The sequence below is a fragment of the Polypterus senegalus genome, chromosome 14 (assembly GCF_016835505.1).
Source record: "Polypterus senegalus isolate Bchr_013 chromosome 14, ASM1683550v1, whole genome shotgun sequence".
NCBI classification, from domain to species: Eukaryota; Metazoa; Chordata; class Cladistia; order Polypteriformes; family Polypteridae; genus Polypterus; species Polypterus senegalus.
The window spans coordinates 140,764,404-140,789,961 of record NC_053167.1 but is presented as its reverse complement, the minus strand read 5'-3'; the positions used below and the strand labels follow the sequence as shown (position 1 = coordinate 140,789,961).

Genomic DNA, 25,558 nt, shown 5'->3' with positions numbered 1-25,558 from the left:
ATATACAAAGCCACTCCTCCCCCTTCCTTTCTATTGGCTAAATCCCCAACCCACGCCAGGCAGCAGCCGAAAAATGGAGAAAAGCAGGAGGAAGAAGCACTTGTAGAGAAAAGCAGGAGGAAGAAGCACTTGTAGAGAAGCAGTTTTAGACTCGGAAGTGACTTTACCATTTCTAGGCAAGGCGAAAACTACGCCTTCATTTATCGAACACAACAAGTCTTAGTTTTTAGCACGAGCGCGGCATTTTTGAGCACGAACAAAATATGACAGAAAACAGCATAATTATAAACCTGTACATTATGCAAAACGTTTTTCAGAACAGTTTGAAAAGTTAACTTTACGTTTACATGTATGTAATCTTTGGCTGAGGAGCTCTGTCTCCCCTCTCTCTCTCTCTGTCTCCTCTCTCTCTCTCTCTCTCTCTCTCTCTCTGTTTCTGTCTCTCTCTCTCTCTGTCTCCTCTCTCTCTCTCTCTCTCTCGCTAACATGTGAATATTTCTTACAGGACAATGGCGTTCACCAAAGGGGCACTGGAGAGTGTGAATGAGACCCAGAGCAGTGAGGAGGTATATACTGTATGTAATATCTAATATTATTTAAATAGGCATGTAGAAATACATGTTTTGTTTAATTCTCTTTGTGGTCTTTATCTAAAGGAACCACTAATAAAAAGGGACCTCCACACTGCAGTAAAATGGTTGCGCCATCATAGACAGTTGTTCAGAGGTGCCGTGTCTGAGCCCCATTTTCTGGAGATGGAGGAGGAGGAGGACCAAAGCCAAGCTCTCCAGGACATCATCGATGAAGTCGAAACTGAAGATTTAATTTTGGCAAAAGAACCCTTTTTATTTATTTTTCAGTTTAGGGATGGACCTTTTCACTCAGGAATGTCGGGATGAAATGAAACTTAAAGTAAACTGCATATTTAATGAATCAGTATAATTATTGTCTGTTGCTACATTGATTGTTACTTGTCTTTTATTGTGCATTAATACTCTGTTGATTTCAGTTTATAATACTTTGATTTTTCTGTTTTCCTTTGATGGTGGGTAGTTTTTGAAAATAAACAATTTAACTGCAAGTCTTTTTTTGGGTTTACTGCTCATTTAAAGCCCACTTAGTGCTATCTAAAGGCTCCTTTAAAATATTTTTTAAAAATATTTCATCACAGAACAAACACGAAAATTAGTAAAAATGTCTCCTTTTGGAGATAATGTAGTGTTTTTTTGAGGGTTTGCTTGGAGGACAGAACATTATTTTGGTACAGCAGTGAAAGACTTGAGGTCTTGGACATTATGAAGATGCTGCTGTGCAATAATGTAATATTGTGGTTTACTAAGTCACTACACACGTTACTGAAGTAAACTCAATGGTAGTTTTAGATAGCCTCACACTTCAGTCCTTCACAAATACAGTAGTTTACAAACATCGTATTTTAATTTCTCTTTGAGAAGCATGAAAGAATTGTGTTGAATCTCAATTTATGATTACATTTTTGCTACGTATGTACTATTGGGACTTTTTTTTTTTAAATCAGATGGTCACTTTATTTTAACAAGCAATGTAAATAACCTGTTTACTCTTTACTCTCCAATCACATTCTATGTGTTTATCAAGCAGAATTTAATATTTTCATTTTCTACACAATACTGTAATAACTGTACGCAGTGAGAAACACAAACACACTCACTATGCATACACACTACAGGTACCATCATTGGTTCCTCTGTGGATTGGACTGTTGAATCGACACAATGGCTGTACATGCTGGGGTCTTTGGCACTTGTCGTCCCAGTAGCATGTGAGGTGTCACCAATGGTTTACCCTGCTCCTCAAGATGGCTCTGTCTTCTCCCTGTTCCAGCCTCGGTACAAGGTTGCCCAGATGACAAAAGTATTTTTTATGAGATGTTCAATATGTTGAAAAAATTGCCTGTGGCCAGCATCCAACGTAATGTTTTGTCTAAATTCTCCACTTCTCTTTTTGTAGAATTAGCGTCCATTATCATTTCTGGCTATGGAATCTCCTCTCTCTGTGCAGGTCACATTGTGCATCAAGGATGTGCCATTTGTTTAGACAAACGTGAAGGTCTTCACTGGCCTAATCTGTGTGGCCAGCAGTTGAGATGGGAGCTCTGGTTTATTCTTATTGTGCTAAGCATTGTTACCTTCATCTTGAGGAGCTGCTGTCCCTGTTTGTGTAAAAGTAAAAGTTAATGCATATGGCGTTGTGGCCATGCAGCTTATGTCATGTCCAGAGTAACCCTCACGCCTTCATTTCTCACAGGAGTTCCTCCATCTGACTTCCCCTTGTTAATGAAATGACATCCTCTGTGCTTTCCTTTGAGCAAGTTATTTGTAGCTTTGGACTGGCTTATCATTTTTATGCAGATGATGTTTAGATCTGCTTCAATGTTAAAAGTGACACTTCATCACAGCCTTCTCAGCTCACAATTTGCTTCAGTGAAATTAAATTAAAATTAAAACCTGAACAGAGCAAAACTCTTTAAAATTAAATTGCAACATAACTTATCTCCTGCAAAGCGGCACTAAAGTGCAACTTAAGAAAACAAACTCCTCTTCAGCCATTCTGGGTGATGATCTCATCAGACCTTCTTTTACTGCAAAGAATCTCGGTATCACTTTGATTCCTCCTTTTCTTATTTCAACCATGTAAGCCACATTAAGAAACTACCACCTGTGTCACATTTCTTATGTTTGCTCATTCCCGTCCTTTTCTAATGGTGAAAATCTTGTCCCTGCTGTTATCACATCCAGCATTGATTATTATAAGTCACTACTGGCAGGTGCCACTTCTAATCTTACTGTATATCACAGCTCCAGCTGATTCAAAACTCAACTGCAAGAGTCCTGACACGGACCACCGACAGCAAGCACATCCCAGCCATACTGAGAAAAGCTCTATATAAAAAATATAATGAATTATTATTATTATTATTATTATTATCCTGCTGCACCTTCACTGGTCCCTGTGTCTTACAGGATTGAATATCAAATTCTGTTACTGACCTGCCCACTGAGGTCCTCTCATTCTGTGCCCCCCACTAACCTGCACTCTGTGGGTGACAGCAGGGCCTTCAGCTGTATATAGCGCCCTGACTGTAGAATGACCTCCCAAAATTAATGACATCAGCTGCCTCCATTCATTTGTTTTTAACTCATTCGTTTAGGAAGACATTAAACAGACCTGACATTCTGCCCTTTCAGTTTACCCCCTCTATCTGTCCAGGTACTCAGGGTTTGCCTTATCACAAATTATGTTATTTGTTCAAAAATTTGTTGTAGTATTATATGTTGTATATTAGGCTGGATTATTGTCTTTTATTCTATTTGAATGTTTTGTATATCCTGTATTTATCTTTATTTAGTGGAGATATTTGTATCCAATGTTATACAGGTCTTGTTGTTCTTTCTGAAGTTTGGGCATAGGAAGGGTGCTATATAAATACATTAGGGTTATTAATAATTTTTTTGGTGGCTTATAATAATAAGTGATAAAAACTAGAGATGTTCAATGTAAGGCAATTAATATATAGCATAATTCAGTGTATAACGTATTGCCGTTTTCTTCACATACATGTTTAAAAATATTAGATAGGCTAAAATGTTTATTCTTAATTGGTTTAGAACAATATTGCACGCATTCATAGTACATTTTAAAAAATGTAATCACTTTTATTATTAACGTTTTACTAAAATCTAACGTGGTGCAAACATTGTAATTATATTGTATATTTCGTTTCATGAGTGTAAACGAAAAACTATTTTCAAATAACACAGATCTTAACGATTTTAAATTTTGTCGACATGTTAAATGGTTCCCAGAGACCCGAACACAACATAAATGTTAATAGTGTATTTCACAGAAACGATCCGTATCGTTTAGTTTGATGTATGACACGACGTGATGGCAGAAACCCTCCGAACTTCACAAGGATGTGTATTATTTAGTTTTTTGTACTGTTTTTCCTTCTCAGTTTTATCTTTTAATGTTTGAACGGGTCTTTGACCCGACGTTACTTTCCGGGCGTTGCCGAGATCTGCCGAAACCTTCCAAAAGTTATTTTCCGATTCTCCGTTCTCAAACTGCGGTGACGTCAGTTCTGACTTGGAGAAGACTTACTTGCCAAGACCGGCCGAAACCTTCCGAAAGTAATGTTACGACGTCAGTCCTGAAACGTCACTTCCGGGTCTACAACGGCGGGTCTGAAACTGCTGTGACGTATGGTGCTGTGGCTCTGCAAGTGGACGATATTGGCACAGCCTGGCAGTAAGGAGACTTCCTTGTGGGTTTCCTCCCACAGTCCAAAGACATGCAGGTTGGGTGGATTGGCGATTCTAAATTGGCCCTGGTGGGTGTGTGTGTCCTGCGGTGGGTTGGCGCCCTGCCCTGGATTGGTTCCTGCCTTGTACACTGTGTTCGATTCAGTGGGTTGGAAATGGAACGGATGGATGGATGGATCTTTAGGAGGGGGGATGATCCTTTATTAATCTCAGTATTTCTTGTTTTTTATTTTTTTTAATTCTTATGAAGTGTATCTGTGATATCCTTCACTTGGATGTTACAGATTGTATTGAGTAAGTAAAGCTGGAAAAAATATTGTTTTTTTGTGTTTTAATTTAAGGCTATAAAGCAAAAAAAACGATATGAGAATATTTCTTTAAAAATTAAAGGAACACTTTGTAATCAGAGTATAGCATGAAGTCAATGACACTTGTGGGCTATTGATCTGGTCAGTTAAGTAGCGGAGGGGCTTGTTAATCAGTTTCAGCTGATTTGGTGCCCTAGAGGGGCAACAATGAGATGACCCCCAAAACAGGAATAATTTAACAGGTGGTGGCCTCTGACATTTTTCCCTTCTCATCTGTTTTTTCACTAGTTGTGTATTTGGCTACGGTCAGTGTCACTACTGGTAGCATAAGGCCATACCTGGACTCTACAGAGGTGGCACAGGTAGTCTAACTTCTCCACGACTGGCACATCAACACATGCCATTGCCAGAAGATTTGCTCATCATTTTTTCCCCTTTGATTTCGAATGCCTATGTATGTATATTTCTGTTTTTCTATCAAAACAGGGGCCCCAGCAGGGCCTATGAGGCTGTTAAGATGGGTGTCGGCTTACGGATATTTTTGCCAAAAAAAGTGCTTTTAGATTCACACACTAAAAAACACCTATTAGTGTTTTAACACTACACAGCAAAAAATAGTTAATTGGGGGAAAAAAAAACTATTAGAACAAAAAAAGCGGTTGATTTTTAATTAACTTAAAAGAAGTTAAATAATAATACTAATACATTTTATTTGAAAGTGCCTTTCAAAACACTCAAGGACACTGTACACAGTAAAAAATAATAATAAAAGTAAGAAAATAAAAAGCAGGCAAAAGAGCAGGTAATTTACAAGATCATAAAAAAATAAAACATAAAACAGTTCCAAGATAGGAAAATGGAGAAAGTTATGTGGGATAAGCTATTTTGAATAGGTGAGTTTTAGTCTAGACTTAAAAAGAGAGAAAGAGGTGATGTTTCTTATTTCAGGAGGTAGGGAATTCCAAAGTCGAGGAGCAGAGCAACTGAAAGCCCTGCTCCTCATAGTGACAAGACGGGGGACAGGGACAGAGAGAGAAAGAGAAGAAGAGGATCTGAGACACCGCGATGGGATGATGATCTGTACCAAATCAGAGAGATATGGAGGAGAGAGATGATGAATAGCCTTAAATGTATACAGAAGTATTTTAAAATTAATGCGATATTTGACCGGAAGCCAATGGAGCTGCTGGAGAACAGGGGTGATGTGGTGAATAGAAGGGGTCCTGGTGATAATACGGGCAGCAGAGTTCTGAACACGTTGAAGCTTATGAATTGATTTTTGAGAAAGACCAAAAAGAAGTGAATTACAATAGTCAAGCCGAGAAGTAACAAGGCTGTGAACAAGAATGGCAGTGGCCTGTGGAGTAAGAAAGGAACGGAGACGATTGATGTTACGCAACTGAAAATAAGCAGACCGAGTGACATTATTGATGTGTGAATTAAAAGACAGAGTACTGTCAAGGATGACACCCAAACTTTTCACACATGGGGAAACAGAGACTGGCAAGTTATTGATAGCAATAGAAAAACTATTAGTTCTGGATAATGTTGATTTAGAGCCTACCAGGAGAAGCTCTGATTTATTGCTGTTGAGTTTCAGAAAGTTAAAAGAGAACCAAGTATTTAGTTCAACTAAACAGAGAGTGAGGGAAGATGGGGGGAGAGCAGAATCAGGTTTGGTGGACAAATAAAGCTGGGTGTCATCAGCATAACAGTGAAACTGAATATTATATTTACGAAAAATATATCCAAGCGGGAGAAGGTAGATAATGAAAAGAAGGGGCCCCAGGACAGATCCCTGGGGGACGCCAGTGACCAGAGGAAAGGACTGAGAAGTGAATGATTTCAATCGAATAAACTGAGTACGATCAGACAAGTATGACTTGAACCAGGCTAGAGGAGTATGAGAGAGACCGATTGAGACTAACCTACTAAGTAGAATGGGGTGAGAAATAGTGTCAAAAGCTGCACTCAGATCCAAAAGAATAAGAATGGAAAGTAAACCGGAGTCAGCAGCCATAAGGAGATCATTGGTTATTTTTAGAAGTGCTGTTTCAGTGCTGTGAAAGGGGCGAAAGCCAGACTGGTACCGTTCATACAGATTATTATTAGTTAAATAGGAGTGGATCTGTGCAGCAACTATCTTTAAATGGCAGGGACACAACGTGGGTATTGAAAACTTTTCACTGCTACACCAATATTGTACTTATAAACTTAGTACAGTTGCACACAGAGTATTATAAAGTATGTCTTTATATGGAGTATTATGATTAAGGGCAGAGAGACCCCACTCACATTTGTGTATGTTGATGAGGCAGACTTAAACCTCAACAAGGCATGGCAGGAATCTCATTGGGCACAGAGCCACCAGTGGACATGCCTGGACAACATGGTCATTATATTATCAATATTATATTATAAACATCATTGGGGCAGAAGTTTGTAAATGACACACATGGTGTAACTATTTGGTCACACTCTCTTTGTGACCGATCAACTTTGTGTGTTGTGATGCATGTCGTGAGTGTTTTAGAGCCTTTTGCACACCTGTGGTGCTGCTTTGAGAAATGCATGAACTGCTTTGGGAAACGCTTCCGCAGTGAGAATGGCATTTGTGGTGTAAGAAACTTGTCAGATCAATTGAGAAACACTGAAATAACAGGAATCAACTTTAAATTCAGAGGCTGCTTTAAGTGAAATTGGTTTAAGTTCTAGGCCTCAACTTAGCTGGTTATCTAGGTTCAGTTCACATCTCATTTCTGTTTAGGTGTCATTTATCCATCCATCCATTATCCAGCCCGCTATATCCTAACTACAGGGTCGGGGGGTCTGCTGGAGCCAATCCCAGCCAACACTGGGCACAAGGCAGCGACAAACCCTGGGTAGGACGCCAGCCCACTGCAGGGTGCGCACACACACCAAGCACACAAAAAAATTTCATGAAAAATAAAAATTTAGTAACACAGCGTACACGTTATTAGAGTACATGTCAAATGTCAATGTCATGTCCAAGTGCCAGTACCCTACTAAGCTATTAGCTGCTCATTTACATCCATTCATCCATCATCCAACCCAATATATCCCAACTACAGGGTCTTCTGGAGCCAACCCCAGCCCACCGCAGGGCCACACATACACACCCACCACACACATACACAGGTACAATTTAGGATCACCAATGCACCCAACCTGCATGTCTTTGGACTGTGGGAGGAAACCCACGCAGACACGGGGACAACATGCAAACTCCACGCAGGGAAGACTCGGGAAGCGAACCCGGGTCTCCTAAATGCGAGGCAGCAGCGCTACCCACTGCACCTAGGCGTTAATTAATAAAATAAAATAAAATAAAAAAAAAAAAGGAAACAGGGTTTTTGGAATTAAAAGGAGTCAAAGTTCTAAAAAGAAAGACAATTAAAATTAAGGCAAAAGAAGTTAAATTTGCAAAAATGGTCAATGACTAAGAAAATGGTTAGAACGAAAAGCTACAACCACTGTAGCCCTCCAGGATTGGAGATGGACACCCCTGCCCTACACCATCCAGATAAAGGAATAGAGAGTTTGCGTTCACTATCTCGTTGTCCTTTTACAGATACCCGCCTGAGTACACATCCATTTTCTGTCCTGTGTCAGGGTCACACATATAGGACGGTACGTTATAGGAAGATGCTGCTGGCTGGCAGTGTTTATAGCAGTGGTACCAAGTGAAAATCAAAGCAAGTGTCAAACAAAGCTGCTTGTCTACATCAATGATTAAATGAGGTGCTCCATGTTTTCATACCAAAATTTAATTTAGTATTTCAATGCTTCCTAGCAAAATAAAAGACACCTACTACATTAACATTGCACAGACACACAGTGATAGCAATGCAGGCAAAACAGCGTACTGAATACAAATGCTAAATTTGAGTCAGACATTTGTTTTTTTGATGGCAAACAACTGTTCACGAGTATGGCTCCTAACAATCGAAGAACAGAATGAAAGAATTTTCAGTCTATAAACAGATTTGAATGGTACATTGTAATGTAATGCAATGTCTCGTTTAGAATTAACAGAGTACAAGTAGCCCTGCAGTGGGCTGGCATCCTGCCCGGATTCATTTCTTGCCTTGCGCCCTGTGTTGGCTGGGATTGGCTCCAGCAGACCCCCGTGACCCTGTAGTTAGGATATAGCGGGTTGGATAATAGATGGATGGAGGCATAAAAGTAACACCAGTCCATGAAATTTTCTAATTCTGGATTTGTACACGTGCTAGCAAATAAATTCTGATCACTCATATAATATACTTTAAAAACAGTGCAACAACAATAGTTTTTTTCAAGATTTCTGGAATAATGAGATTAATGTAAAACTGACAAGTATGATTTGAAGTAAGCAACCTTTATGTTGGGACAAATATAAAAAAAAAAGGGACAGATTTTGGCATTTAAAGCAACAAGAGTTTGTGACATTTGAAATTTGAATCATTGTGGACTCATTTGCTAAACATTACACTTTAGTAAGTTTTTAACCAGCTAATAATGCAACTACAATTCTTACAACTGCATAGGTTACACCAAACCGAGGGCTTTTCTGACAAACCAGATTTCAAAAGCATGTTGTTACAAAAGCAGCTTTAAAAAGAGCAAATTTGAAATGTCCAGAGTTATCTTGGAACTCACAAATTCAGCAGTACAGATAATAATGCTTTAATTTTTATTTTATTAGTATTGATTGACATTATGATCTTTAGCGAGAGTAGGGAGCAGGTTGAGGAGACCCTGGAGAGGTGGAGATATGAGAGGAGAGGAGTGAAGGTCAGTAGAACCACCAGGACAGAATACATGTGTGTGAATGAGAGGAGGGTCAGTGGAGTGGTGAGGATGAGGGGAGTAGAGCTGGCAAAGGTGGAGGAGTTTAAATACTTGGGATCAACAGTACAGAGTAATGGAGAGTGTGGAAGAGAAGTGAAGAAGAGAGCGCAAGCAGAGTGGAGAAGAGTGTCAGGAGTGATTGGTGACAGACGGGTATCAGCAAGAGTGACAGGGAAGGTCTACAGGACGGTAGTGAGACCAGCTGTGGTATATGGGCTGGAGATGGTGGCACAGGAGACAGAGCTGGAGGTGGCAGAGTTAAAGATGCTAAGATTTGCATTGAGTGTGACGAGGATGGACAGGATTAGAAATGAGGACATTAGAGGGTCAGCTCCGTGGGTGGGACGGTTGGGAGACAAAGTCAGAGAGGCGAGATTGCGTTGGTTTGGACGTGTGCAGTGGAGAGATGCTGGGGATATTGGGAGAAGGATGCTAAGGATAGAGCTGCCAGGGAAGAGGAGGAGAGGAAGGCCTTAATGAAGGTTTATGGATGTGATGAGAGAGGACATGCAGGTGATGGGGGTGACAGAACAAGATGACAAGGACAGGGAAGATATGGAAAAAAGATAATCCGCTGTGACAACCCCTAATGGGAGCAGCTGAAAGAAGTAGTAGTATTTATTTTAGTTGCTGGTGAAAAATGTCAGAGAATAAAATTAGAATGTGTACCTGAAATTAAATTAGGTTGTCCATGATGGAATGATTCTTAAAAAAAATTAAAAAAAATGAATCCCACGTTTAAATCACCATACAATAACAAACCCCCCTTGTTGTTAGCGGGGAAAATCCAATGCCTGTCACATTATCCCTAGTATGTGCTTGGTGTGTGTGTGTGTGTGTGTCCTGCGGTGGGCTGGCACCCTGCCTGGCATGTTTCCTGCCTTGCCCCCTGTGTTGGCTGGGATTGGCTCCAGCAGACCCCCATGACCCTGTAGTTAGGATATAGCGGGTTGGATAATGGGTGAATGGATGTCACAAATTCAATTCAAGCCTTGCAGTGTGTTTCGATAATGCTAGTTTAGTAAATGTTAGCTGGGTACCTACTTGATTGATACACCACTATTTTAAATTTACCGTTACTGTTAAAATATAAAATATATATTGTTGAAACCATTACAGAAAAAAAGTTAAAATACTGTCCACTTGAATAATGAATTTACTTTCAATTAAATAGATGGTGAAAAGGATTTCTGTTCTTGTCATTTGGTATTGACTAAGTATCTAATATCGTAAAAATTTCACTGGTATTGAATACAAACATTCGGGTAATATGTTGTCCATAGTGTCTGCTTGCTCAGACAGGAGGGGAAAAAAAAAAATTCATAATACCACTCAAGCTCAACTTTTGTTAGTGTGAGATCTTAATAAATATATACATATATTTTATACAAACACTATATTATATATACATACACAGCAGTATGTGTTGTTTAGGGTTCTGGGGCAAATCCTATATAATAATTTATCACTTGCCCGTTTTGAGTCACTGCTCACCAAAAAGACTGTGCACATCACCATGTCCAGGAGTGAATGAGGAAGTGTGTCTGTTAATTTGAGTTTTTAAGAAAGAAAGAAAGAAAGAAAACCTACATACACAAACACACCCAAATGACTATTTGTGGGGGTCCCTGGCTCGGCCCAGCCCAAAAAGTATTTACTGTGTGAGGTCCAAATTGTTTCCCCGACTCCTGACCAACAGCACCAGTTCTTAACTGGTTTAATACACAAGCAACTACTAGATGGTACATGAATGAACGAACACACACAATGTGGGGAGTGGGTCTTAATACTCTTGCTTGTGTGTATGTGTGCGAGTATGTAGGGGGGTCATCGGTAACTGGTTGGGGTATGGTTCCTATTATAAACGTTCTGTGCAATTTTGTTTAACTTGCTATTTATTAATATATTCATTAAATAAATGATATTAAAAGAGCTGAATAGTGAAAAGTGCAGTTTCTTTTTAGACAAAAGAAGAAAAACCATAAACATTACATACTGTTTGAAACACATTATGTTTCGTAATAAGTATCTATAATATCTCTGGTTACTTTTTTGTGAGTAATGAGCAATGCAACAAAGTTACTTTTAAAAGACAATTTTCCCCCTAAACAAGAGGAGTCTCCCAAGGCTAAGTCCTCAGACTTGTACTGCCATGTTCTCCTTAGTCATGAGAGGACATACAGAAGGAAATTCAGTTGCTGCTACGCTCAAGACATACTTCTGTACAGTAATGCAGCCTGGAATACCCACTAGTGTGTTATATAAATAAAATTAGTATATTCAGTGGCGTGGAAATCAAATTTTTTCTACTTGTCCATGGACAAGTAAACTTAGAAAATCCAGTTGTCCGCCAGTTAAATTCACTTGCCCATAAACAAATATTAAAAGTGAAAAATAGTTTACTTTTTCTGATCTGTTTTATTGATACCAAAACTGCCTTCCATTTTAAAACTGAAAAAGTTCTTTCAGGGAGTAGTATTTTGCCACCTTGCTTTAGAACATTATATAAAAGATCCCTTATCATTTTAACTCTCTAATGAACAATGCTTTCATTATAGCTATACCAGTTCTGTTTCACATATTACAGATACAGTGGTGTGAAAAAATATTTGCCCCCTTCCTGATTTCTTATTCTTTTGCATGTTTGTCACACAAAATGTTTCTGATCATCAAACACATTTAACCATTAGTCAAATATAACACAAGTAAACACAAAATGCAGTTTTTAAATGTTGGTTTTATTATTTAGGGAGAAAAAAAAATCCAAACCTACATGGCCCTGTGTGAAAAAGTAATTGCCCCCTTGTTCAAAAATCACCTAACTGTGGTGTATCACAGCTGAGTTCAATTTCCTGATTACTGCCACACCTGTTTCAATCAAGACATCACTTAAATAGGAGCTGCCTGACACAGAGAAGTAGACCAAAAGCACCTCAAAAGCTAGACATCATGCCAAGATCCAAAGAAATTCAGGAACAAATGAGAACAGAAGTAATTGAGATCTATCAGTCTGGTAAAGGTTATAAAGCCATTTCTAAAGTTTTGGGACTCCAGCGAACCACAGTGAGAGCCATTATCCACAAATGGCAAAAACATGGAACAGTGGTGAACCTTCCCAGGAGTGGCCGACAGACCAAAATTACCCCAAGAGCGCAGAGCGACTCATCCGAGAGGTCACAAAGACCCCAGGACAACGTCTAAAGAACTGCAGGCCTCACTTGCCTCAATTAATGTCAGTGTTCACGACTCCACCATAAGAAAGAGACTGGGCAAAACGGCCTCCATGGCAGATTTCCAAGACGCAAACCACTGTTAAGCAAAAAGAACATTAGGGCTTGTCTCAATTTTGCTAAGAAACATCTCAATGATTGCCAAGACTTTTGGGAAAATACCTTGTGGACTGATGAGACAAAAGTTGAATTTTTGGAAGGCAAATGTCCGTTACATCTGGCGTAAAAGGAACACAGCATTTCAGAAAAGAACATCATACCAACAGTAAAATATGGTGGTGGTAGTGTGATGGTCTGGGGTTGTTTTGCTGCTTCAGGACCTGGAAGGCTTGGTGTTGTAGATGGAACCATGAATTCTACTGTCTACCAAAAAATCCTGAAGGAGAATGTCCGGCCATCTGTTCGTCAACTCAAGCTGAAGCGATCTTGGGTGCTGCAACAGGACAATAACCCAAAACACACCAGCAAATCCACCTCTGAATGGCTGAAGAAAAACAAAATGAAGACTTTGGAGTGGCCTAGTCAAAGTCCTGACCTGAATCCAATTGAGATGCTATGGCATGACCTTAAAAGGCGCTTCATGCTAGAAAACCCTCAAATAAAGCTGAATTACAACAATTCTGCAAAGATGAGTGGGCCAAAATTCCTCCAGAGCGCTGTAAAGACTCATTGCAAGTTATCGCAACGCTTGATTGCAGTTATTGCTGCTAAGGGTGGCCCAACCAGTTATTAGGTTCAGGGGCAATTACTTTTTCACACAGGGCCATGTAGGTTTGGATTTTTTTTTTCCCTAAATAATAAAAACCATCATTTAAAAACTGCATTTTGTGTTTACCTGTGTTATATTTGACTAATGGTTAAATGTGTTTTGATGATCAGAAACATTTTGTGTGACAAACATGCAAAAGAATAAGAAATCAGGAAGGGGCAAATAGTTTTTCACACCACTGTACATAACAGAACACTGTCCTGATTCATTTTCTGCCATGTTCTTCAGCTTTTGTCTTGCAACTTCTTCTCCCCAAGAATCTTTACAATCTCAGACAGCATAGGCTGAATGCTGTTCATTTCTGCTTGAGCTGAACTGCCTGGTTCCTGGACTGATTTACCAAAGAAGTAAATATTACGATGTCGTCAGCAAAAATAATCACGTCTAAGTGAAGATTTTTATAGATATTTCACAACATTTGGAAACCGTTAGAATGTTTTCTACTTTATTTTAATAAACTGACAACGCAAAACCAACTTGTATTATATGAAAAATTCTCTAATCAAAAGCGATCTACAGACAGCTCATCAAAATTGATGTTGTCACGCAATAAATTTCTTAACTCCTCAATATATCACAACCTCGCGAAATCGCAAGTTTCAGGAACGATTAACTGCCTAACAAGCTTTGTTATGTGGTGAAAACATTTGCATTGTAAGTAAAATGACCGCAGTTTTATGTAGAAACAATGAATTCTATCAAAATATAAAAGTTATCGATTATAATGAAAAATCATCAGATTACATCGTAATATGGGCATGAAAAAAATGATTGCATCTCCAAGCGTGTAAATAGTCGGGTAAAATACTTATGTAAGACCGTAAGGGTGCTTCCCCTTTGAAAAATCAGCCGTCATTTTGTAAACAATATTGAAGACCAATTTGAGACATGAAGAACATGCCTAAGTAGACTGTTTCCGCCCAAAGTAGTTACCCAAATGTTTAAAATTTGAAAGTAGTGGTAAAAATGTGCCCTGCACAGCACATATAATTCTTTTCTCTCCAGAAAATTGCACTTGTCCCTGGACAACTGAAACCAGAAAAACACGCTTGTCCAACGGTCAATTTACCCGTGTTGGACGAGTCGGGCGTTGGATTTCCGCACCCTGGATAGGAAAATATAAGCATTAACCTTAGTGCAAATATTAATGCAAAGTTAGGCCTGCTAAACAAATGGTTAAATAAAGGCCCATGCCATATTTCTTCTTTACTTGCAGCTTAGCTCTAGTTGCTAATAAAACCTAGCGAGAGGACCCAGGAAGGGAGAACGTTGAGATAATGACAACTTAAGGATGGAAGAAGGAAGACACCTGTTGGCTCTCAGCCGACCTAAAAATAAGCGAAGCAGAGAAATAAAGATAATTGACAGAAAATAAAAATACCATGGTCATCATAAAAGAATTTGACAGGCCATGCAGCTACAGGAAAGGGGAGTCAGAATATGCGGCGAATGAGCCGTTTTGAGCGAGGTCAGGATGATAAGAAATTATTATATAAACTGTGAATTTTGGCCTGTTCGGGGCAGAGTCCGATTTGCCCGAATTGGGTTGAGTCCGTGTTGTTGTTTATTGCAATAAAACAATAAACTCTGTTTGCCCATCCTCTTGACTCCTGAGAGCCTTCATTCCGGGTGAAGACCTTTGTGTGCGTCTTTCGCTCCGGTAATTTTCTCTTCAACACTACTTTAATGAAATAAGAGCACGGATGAAGCATAATGTCAGTCATGTTCTAACCTGCTTTGTCCTGAACAGGGTTGTGGGGGTTTGCTGGAGCCTAACCCAGCAAGCATAGGGCACAAGGCAGGAAAAAACTGTGGACAGGGCACCAATCCATTATAGGGTACACACACCAAACACACACACTAGGGCCAATTCAGGACAGCCAATGCACATAACCTGCATATCTTTGGACTGTAGGAGGAAACCTACATAGAACATGCAAACTCCAAGTAGGGAGGACCAGGGATGTGAAGCCTGGTCTGCTTATTGCAAGGTAGCAGTACCACCACTGTGCCACCATGGTGTCCACTGAAGCATAATGTCCTGAAGTTAAAATAATAAAAGACTGGAACTCAGCTTGTTGGTACCTCACGCACAATAAAAAAGAGCCACCTCTTTGTATTCTGTTTCAAAATAGGTGGACAAATAATACATTTAACTTCCTTAGCCTTCATCATGGAAATCAAATTTGATGCATATTTCCATTGATTCACATGTAAACACACAACCCACAACAGTCTAATTTTATATCACAACCCAAGTCGTATACTTTTATAGGATGTTTGCTGAATGCTCCCTTTAAAGAGAGGTTACAATCACCTAAATCAGTGCTGTCAGGGTGCAACTTCCAGCAGCTTTCAGTGCAAAATGAACTTATGACAAACAGACTCTCTCTACACATTTCCTGTAATCTCAAGTGCACACAGAACTCGTTTTTCCATTCTCCATTACACCATCAATAGCCCCATTAGAAATATTTACTGAGAAAAGTGTTGACATGTTCAATACTTACTGTCCCTGCTGTAAATGCCTTCCGCTTTTTTAAGTCAACGGCTGAGGAGAAAAGCAACTATCTCTTGGGCTCGGCTGACACATCAGGCAGAAGTTTGTGAAATAAGAGGTAGTGTAAGCTCAAAGTTGCTCTGATGGAATGGACACTTTGAACTCATCGCTGAGTTTTGCACACAGAAAGCTTTGATATATCAATCAATGTTTTCATCTGTGGAGCAACTTCAGCCAGGAGACCTGACAGACCATGCACCGTTCCCGTCATGGAAGAGGCTCCATCTGTTACCTTGCAGATTTACTCTTTGCAAATCTAGTCCATTTTATTTTGAAAATAAAACAATTTTCTGAAAAATAACTTCCCCATCTGTCCCTCCAGTGAAATCAGGCTGAGCAAGTCTTCGTGAAAGCACTGAAAAACCTCATGTAAAAGACAGTTGTGAAATGTCGCCTCCATCAGTGGATTAATCAACAGCTAGTGACAATACATCGGGACTTTCAGTCTCTCTAAAAGGGTTTCAAAAACATCACTTTCTAGTACTTTAACTCTTCTCACAATTGCTGTATTGGACATTGGAATTTTCTGAATGGATGAAGTTATACGCTCCCCGAGAATCCATTTTACACAGAGGGAGCCTGCTGTAGAATTTTCCTGCTCAGAACATGATCGAACCATGATAGCTCGTCTGCTTTCATAGCTCATTACTAGGCTTTGCACTTTACATCTACGAACATCTGAGCCGAGGCGGCATGGTGGTGCAGTGGCAGCGCTGCTGCATCACAGTAAGGAGACCCAGGTTCACTTCACAGGTCCTTCCTTCGTGGAGTTTGCATGTTCTCCCCGTGTCTGTGTGGGTTTCCTCCGGGTGCTCCAGTTTCCTTCCACAGTCCAAAGACTTGCAGGTTAGGTGCAAAAATTTTCCCTGGTGTGTAGGTGTGTGCCCTGCGGTAGGCTGGCACCCTGCCCGGGGTTTGTTTCCTGCCTTGTGCCCTGTGTTGGCTGGAATTGGCTCCAGCAGACCCCTGTGACTCTGTAGTTAGGATATAGCGGGTTGGACGATGACTGACTGACATCTGAGCCTGCTGGAAAAATGAAGGACTGAGTGCTTTGTATTAAAGTGTCATCTCAAAAATGTGTTCTTTCCTGACAGCAACAGGCTCCTTACAGAGCAGACATGCAGGTTTTGTTAAAACAGGTACAAATCAATATTTCTCACTCCAATTATTATTAAACTATCTATTTTCATAGTCAATTCTTCTCTTTCTTAAGGTTGAGAAAGACATATTTGTAGATGTTTGCTAGCTAATGTAAGAGACGGCTGGCAACTCAACCCAGCCGGGATGCCCCTGCGATGGAAGGATGGGAGAAGGCAGCTTTTCAAGGACATTGCCTCCCCCAAAACATTAGATGGCCGCTTCCCTGGATTGCAGCGGTGCCCCGGATTCCCACAGAGCATTATGGGACATGTAGTTTAATACCACAGCCCTACTGGGTACCGTGGGTGCGCCAGGGGATGCTGCAAGAGGACTGGAGGAGTTATATCTCATCCATAGCCCGGAAGTACTCCCAAGTCACATGGACGGAAGCTCCAAAGTACTTCCGGGCTGAAGAAAATTCAAGTCCTCCATCTGACCCGGAAAGTGCTGGCAAGTCATGTGGGAGGAAGAACAGAAGCAATACCATGTCAAGGACTACATAAAGGACTGCTGTAGACCCAGCAAGTGAGCCGGAGTTGGAAGGTCTAGGACAGAGCTTGCTGGGAGGTGTGGAGGAGAAAGAGAAAAAGAGAATTGTGTGTATTGTGCTTATTTACTTGCCTGTGTATGTGGCTGTGGTGCTTAGAGCTCTGTTGTGGAGAACAAAGGATTAAAATACTTTTCAGTGCTTTTACCCTGTTTCCTGTGCAGTCTGTCTTCCTCGCACCATAATGTTCTGCTTCCTGTGTCTGAGCCAATTCTGCACCCATCTAAAAACATCACCCTAATCTGCCACTTCTAGTGGCAGTCCAGTTGGATGCCCAGCAGTTTAGTCCGATGCCCAGCCGCTCATGTGGCACCTCATCAAATGCTTTCTGAAAGTCCAGATAAATCCACTCTGGTTGTATCCTTTGGTTGCCTCCACATAGAATTCCAGCATGTTAGTAAAACACGACCTCCCTCTTCTGAGCCCATGCTGACTGTTCAGAATAACTCCTGTCCTTGCCATGTGTTGCTCAATCTTATCCTTAATAATTCTTTCCATTAATTTTCCTGCGATGCACGTTAAGCTTACTGGCCTATAGTTGCTTGGATCTGCCCTGTCACCTTTTTTATATAATGGGATGATATTTGCCATTTTGCAGTCCTTTGGAATCTCTCCAGTGCTCAGTGACTTCCTAAAAATGTGTGTCAAGGGTTTATATATGTACTCACTAGCCTCCTTAAGAACACGAGGATAAATATTATCTTGGCCTGGTGATTTGTTTGAGTTCATCTTATTTAATCTGAGCAGCTCTTCTCCCACTACAATTTCCAAATCCCTCAGTACCTCCTTAGTAGTCCCTGTTACTGCTCTGATGTTATCCACTTGCTCATTGTGAAGACCTCAGAAAAATGTAAGTTTAAGGCATTGTCTGTATCTTTTAATATCCCCTTTACTATTTCTGATGCACTTCACCTGCTCCTTGACTTTTCTTAAACTACTAATACACTGAAATAATCTCTTTGGGTCTTCTTTCGCCTTATCTGCTATATTCCTCTCCAACTGTCTTTCAGCCTCCCTGATATCCTTCTTAATGGTTGCCCTCATGTTCTCATACGCTCTATGATTCATTCTGCAGTCATTAGTCTTATATGCCTTATACAGCAGTTTTTTTCCTTTGCAACTTCTTTTTTAAATCTTTATTAATCCACTGTGGAGTTTTTTTTTTAATTTCCTATTAATTCCAATTTTAGGTTTGTATCTGTCCTGCATTATATGTAAAACATTTTTAAACCTGTTCCACTGCTCCTCAACTGTCTCCACATTTAAAAGCTTATCCCAGTCTATCCTACTTAGACTTTGTCACATCTGCTCAAAAGTAGCCCTACCAAAGTTCATCTTAACAATTTTAGTCTTTGCATCTGCACTCTTACAAAATACTGAGAATTGTATTACATTCTGGTCACGTGACCCTAGTGGTTCAATCACCTCTACACCCTCAATTCTATCCTGATTATTACAAAATACTAAATCTTCACCCCGTGTTGGTGCTCTAACATGCTGTGCTAAAAAACAGATCACTGATTACTTCTAAAAACTCCTGCTCTTGTGCTCCTCCATCTGCAAGGTTATCCCAGTTAATATTTGGATAATTAAAGTCCCCCATGACTATAATATCTCCTTGTAAACTTGCCTTTCTGATATTACTAAAAAGTTGTGTCACTGAATGATGTGTCATCCCAAGAAGAATGTTTGGTCAGTGGGAGTCATAGGAGTCAGTACCAGAGGAGCTCAGTACCAGAGGACCTCAGGATACATGAAGGATTGTACAGATGAAGTAGCTGAAAAAGACATGATGGATCTCAAATATATAAAACCATTTAAATAATGAGCACAAAGTTTATTTGTGATATGCATGGAAACCGGTAGCTAATGCAGATGGTAATGCACATGAGTGATGTGTTCTGTTTGTTTGGTGTGTGACAATTCCAGTATTTGAATTCCAGATATTTTCCAGTCCAGGGACTAACAAACAGGGATTTACAGTAGTTGAGACAAGCAATGTTGACAGGATTATAGCAGACATTTTTTTATAGGAGAGCTTAAAGACCTCAGTATGTGAGTCTTGGGAACTGCAGATCTGACATTGTGTTCAGCAATACAGGGGCGCCGCAGTGGACTGTACTTTCTCCGGTCCCGTTCAATCTATATACATCAGACTTCCAATACGACTCGGAGTCCTGGCACGTGCAAAAGTTCGCTGATGACACTGCTATGGTGGGCTGCATCAGGAGTGGGCAGGAGGAGGAGTACAGGAAGCTAATCAAAGACTTTGTTAAATGGTTCGACTCAAACCACTTACATCTTAACACCAGCAAGACCAAGGAGCTGGTGGTTAATTTTAGGAGGCCCAGGCCCCTTATGGACCCCGTGATCATCAGAGGTGACTGTGCAGAGGGTGCAGACCTATAAATACCTGGGAGTGCAGCTGGATGACAAATTGGACTGGACTGCCAATACTGATGCTCTGTGCAAGAAAGGTCAGAGCCGACTATACTTTCTGAGAAGGTTGGCATCCTTCAACATCTGCAGTAAGATGCTGCAGATGTTCTACCAGACAGTTGTGACGAGTGCCCTCTTCTACCCGGTGGTGTGCTGGGGAGGCAGCATAAAGATGAAAGACGCCTCACGCCTGGACAAACTTGTTAAGAAGACAGGCTCTATTGTAGGAGTAAAGTTGGACAGTTTAACATCTGTGGCAGAGCGACGGGCATTAAGCAAACTCCTGTCAATCATGAAGAATCCACTACATCCACTGAACAGTGTCATCTCCAGACAGAGGAGTAGCTTCAGTAAAAGACTTTTGTCACTGTCCTGCTCCACTGACAGACTGAGGAGATCCCACACTATGCGACTCTTCAATTCCACTCGGGGGAGTAAATGCTAACATTACTCAAAGTTATTGTCTGCTTTTTTATTTATTTATTTTTATTTATTTTTTCTTTTTTTTTTTTTTTTTCATTTTTTCATTTTTATTACTATTTAATTTAATATTGTTTCTTTGTATCAGTATACTGCTGCTGGATTATGTGAATTTCCCCTTGGGATTAATAAAGTATCTCTTAACTGTATATAAGTCTCACAGATATCCGAGTCTTTCTTCTTTTTTCGTCTGCTCCTATTAGGGGTCGCCACAGAGGATCATCTTCTTCCATCTCTTCCAGTACCTCTTCATCTTTCTCTGTCACACACATTACCTTCATCTCCTCTCTCACCACATCCATAAACCTCCTCTTAGACCTTCCTCTTCTCCTCTTCCCTGGCAGCTCTATCCTTAGCACCCTTCTCTCAATATACTCAGCATCTCTCCTCCTCACATGTCCAAACCAACGCAATCTCGCCTCTCTGACTTTGTCTCCCAACAGTCCAACCTGAGCTGACCCTCTAATGCCCTCATTTCTAACCCTGTCCATCCTCGTCACACCCAATGGAGATCTTTAACTCTGCCACCTCCAGCTCTGTCTCCTGTGCCACCATCTCCAGCCCATATAACATAGCTGGTCTCACTACCGTCCTGTTGACCTTCCCTGTCACTCTTGCTGATACCCGTATGTCACAAATCACTCCTGACACTCTTCTCCACCCTACCTGCACTCTCTTCTTCACTTCTCTTCCACAATCTCCATTACTCTGTACTGTTGATCTCAAGTATTTAAACTCATCCACCTTCGCCAACTCTACTCCCCTCATCCTCACCATTTCACTGACCTCCCTCTCCTTCACACACATGTATTCTGTCTTGGTGGTCCTACGGACCTTCATTCCTCTCCTCTCATATCTCCACCTCTTCAGGGTCTCCTCAACCTGTTCCCTTCTTCTTCTTCTTCTTTTATTGCATTCTTCCTCTTCTGCATTCGTCTTCTTATTATTATTATTTCGGCTGCTCCTGTTCGGGGTTGCCACAGCGGATTATCTTCTTCCATATCTTTCTGTCCTCATCATCTTGTTCTGTTACACTCATCACCTGCATGTCCTCTCTCACCACATCCATAAACCTTCTCTTAGGCCTTCCTCTTCTCCTCTTCCCTGGCAGCTCTATCCTTAGCATCCTTCTCCCAGTATACCCAGCATCTCTCCTCTGCACATGTCCAAACCAACGCAATCTCGCCTCTCTGACTTTGTCTCCCAACCGTCCAACTTGAGCTGACCCTCTAATGTCCTCATTTCTAATCCTATTCATCCGTGTCACAGCCAATACAAATCTTAGCATCTTTAACTCTGTCACCTCCAGCTCTGTCTCCTGTGCCACCGTCTCCAGCCCATATAACATAGCTGGTCTCACTACCGTCCTGTAGACCTTCACTTTCATTCTTGCTGATAGCCGTCTGTCACAGATCACTCCTGACACTCTTCTCCACCCATTCCACTCTGCCTGCACTCTCTTTTTCACTTCTCTTCCACAATCCCCGTTACTCTGTGCTGTTGATCCCAAGTATTTAAACTCCTCCACCTTCACCATCTCTACTCTCCTAATCCTCACCATTCCACTGACCCTCCTCTCATTCACACACATGTATTCTGTCGTGGTGGTCCTACTGACCTCCATTCCTCTCCTCTCATATCTCCACCTCTTCAGGGTCTCCTCAACCTGCTCCCTACTCTCACTACAGATCACAATGTCATCAGCAAACATCACAGTCCACAGGGTCTCCTGTCTAATCTCGTCTATCAACACCAGGCGGAGTGGTGGCCGTGAGGCTAGGGATCGGCACTGGCAATCGGAAGGTTGCCAGTTTGAATCCCTTAAATGCCAAAAGGGACTTTGCTCTGTTGGGCCTTTGAGCAAGGCCCTTAACCTGCAATTACTGAGCGCTTTGAGTAGTGAGAAAAGCGCTATATAAATGCAAAGAATTATTATTATTATTATTATTACCATTGCAAATAAGAAAGGGCTCAGAGCCGATCCCTGATGTAATCCCATCTCACATATGAGTGAGGAGTCAAAAAGAATTCTAAAATTATGCACAACTTGTGAAGGTTGAACTAACACACATCATCAGTGTTAATACTGGTCTAAAACCTTGGAGGCAATTGACTTGGGACCAACTAACAACACTTCAGTCTCACAAGCACTCAGTTTAAGAAAATTAGCACCAGCTAGGTCTTTCAATCAGAAATGCATTTCAGTAAATGACGAGGTGGAAGATCGGTGGTAGACCTGCTATTAAGATAGACTGGAGTGTCGTCATCCTAACAATGAAAGCTACTGCATGCATGTTAATGAATAACTTGTCCTGAAGGAAGCATAGATATTATTTAAAAAATGGAGATGGAGAACAGATTACTGAGGTGCACCAAGGGTGATGGGGCAGAAGGGCATTTACGTTTACCAACTGTAACAAAAGACTTTCTGCCAAGATTAGTTCAACCAAAACAGAACTGTGCCAGGTATACCACATAAAGAAAGGTGAGACAGAAGTAGATTATGATTTAAAGTTTTAAAGGCTGCACTAAGATCAAGTAGCAGTCGAAGTTTGAGTACTCCAGTATCAGCAGATAAAAAGATCACAAACACCTTTTAAGAGAGCAGTCTCGGCACTGTGCAATATGCAAAAAACAAATTAAAACGGTTCATAAAGATTCAGTTTAACTAAATTGGCATGAAGTTGCTTAGTGACAACTGTTTCCAGCACCTTAACTAGGAACAGAAGATTGGAGATGGGTCTAAAACTATCAAGAGAGGATGGATCAAAACCAGGTTTCCTAAGAATGCATTATAACAGCAGCCATTTTGAAAGAAGATGGAACACAAATCAATATATAAGATCAATGAGGTGAGAAACGGGACCTGCGGTACAACTGAGGCACAGGACTTGAGAACAGAAGTAGAAGCAGAATTAAGTTGTGAGAAGAAAGATTTTTGTCTTTGAAATTAACTCAGGGATGCAGAAATGGTCAGCAGTGGTAAAAATCAGTCCACAGTTCAGGAACAGTGGGAGGTTTGTCATGGGGGAGTGAAAAACTGTAAATTGAATGGGACTGCTGATAAAAGTTACAAATTGTGCCTACAAAAAAGCAGAAAATTACTTGACAGGTTGCATAAGTTTGCATATTCTAGAAAGAGGTAAAGCAAAATGACCCCTTTATTTGGCTAACTAGAAAGATTACAATATGCAAGCTTTTGAGTCAACTCGGGCCCCTTCTTCATCGACATTTTTTCCTGAAGGGGTCTGAGTTGCCTTGAAAGCTTGCATATTGTAATCTTTCTAGTTAGCCAATAAAAGGGGTCATTTTGCTTAACTTCTCACTATATCCATAATCGCTAACACAGTACAACACCCTAGTATGACATATTCTAGAAAAAAATATTCTTGAATCGCTGCTTCCTGGACTCAGAATTAATTTGAATAAAAGTGTGCTCTTTCCAGTAAACTCTGCACCACACAATATTAGATTGGTCACCTTCCCTTTTATCATCGCTGATCGGTTCAAATACCTCGGGGTCAACACCACAAGTAAACATAAAGCTCTTTATCAACAAGATTTTGCCGTCTGCATGGAAAAATGTAAGCAAGACTTGCATAGATGGTCAACCCTTCATCTCACTTTAGCTAGAAGAATTTACGTTGTTAAGATGAATATCCTTCCTAAGCTTCTTATTCTATTTCAAAATATTCCAATATACATCAATAAATCATTTTTAAGAAGTTAGATTCAATCATAACCTCATTTATTTGGATTTCAAAACATCCACGCATCCAAAGGGTAACCCTACAAAGACCTAAGGCAGAAGGTGCCATGGCTCTACCTAACTTTCAATTTTATTACTGGGCAGCAAACCTACAAGATATAAAAACCTGGACATGGACACAATCAGACGAACATACACAGGCTTGGTGCCCAATAGAAAAAAAATCCTGCAGTACTTCTTTATATTCCTTGCTTTGTACCCCAATAAGTACAACTCATCGACAATATACTAACAACCCAATTGTGCTTCACTCACTCAGAATATGAACCAACGTAGGAAGCACTTCAAGATAGAGAAGCTTTTATCTGTGGCCCCTCTGCATGAGACCCACCTTTTTCCATCCTATCAAATGTATGCAGTTTTTAATGTTTGGAAAACATTTAGGATTAAATCACTTCGAGATCTGTACATCGATAAGGTCTTTGCATCCTACGAACAATTACACGCCAAATTTAATTTTCCATCAACACATTTCTTTTACTACCTTCCAATTAGAAACTTTGCTAAACAAAATCTGTCCAATTTTCCTCACCTCCCACCTACCTCTATTCCAAAAGAGATATTGATCAGTCTTGGACATTCAGACAGAATTTCTGTAATACCGTATTTGCTCGTGTACCACGCACCATAATTTTTACAAAGAAAATCGCGAAAATCGTTTTGCCCCGTGTACAACGCGCATTGTGATTATATAGGAAGTGTTTAGAGAGAGAGAGTGCGCGAGAGAGAGAGAGAGAGAGCGAGTGCGCGCGAGAGAGAGAGGGAGAGAGCGCGAGTGCACGAGAGAGAGAGAGAACGAGTGCGCAAGCGACAGAGCGAGCGAGCCCAAGCAGAAGAAGTAAACATTACAGAATTACATTTCCTCATGTATGACGCGCACCTGATTTTTTTAATGCTAATTTTCGGGAAAAAATGTGCGCATGGTACACGTGTAAATACGGTATATAAAACCATTTTACAGTCCCTCCCTTTCAAAGATCTAAGAGCACAGTGGGAAAAGAATCTCTCACTCAACATCTCAGAAACGGAGCCAAAGGCAGCAAAGCACAGAATCCACTCGAGCTCTACGTACGCAAAGCATACGATTATTCAACTTAAAATCATCTATCAAGCACATCTGTCTAGTTTAGAATTGTCCAAAATGTTTCCTGGGCGAGA

At 40.6% G+C, this 25,558-nt stretch overlaps 1 protein-coding gene and 1 long non-coding RNA gene across 2 annotated transcripts in view; one reads left to right on the top strand and one right to left on the bottom strand.

Annotated features, from left to right (window-relative positions):
* Positions 1-25,558, bottom strand: part of LOC120514461 (natural cytotoxicity triggering receptor 3 ligand 1-like) — a 240,417-nt gene that overhangs the window by 43,933 nt on the left and 170,926 nt on the right. The gene's annotated exons all lie outside the window — the stretch shown is intronic.
* Positions 497-1,081, top strand: LOC120514465. Its single transcript, XR_005630471.1, has 2 exons — positions 497-566; positions 657-1,081. It is a non-coding gene; the product is annotated as an uncharacterized LOC120514465 (long non-coding RNA).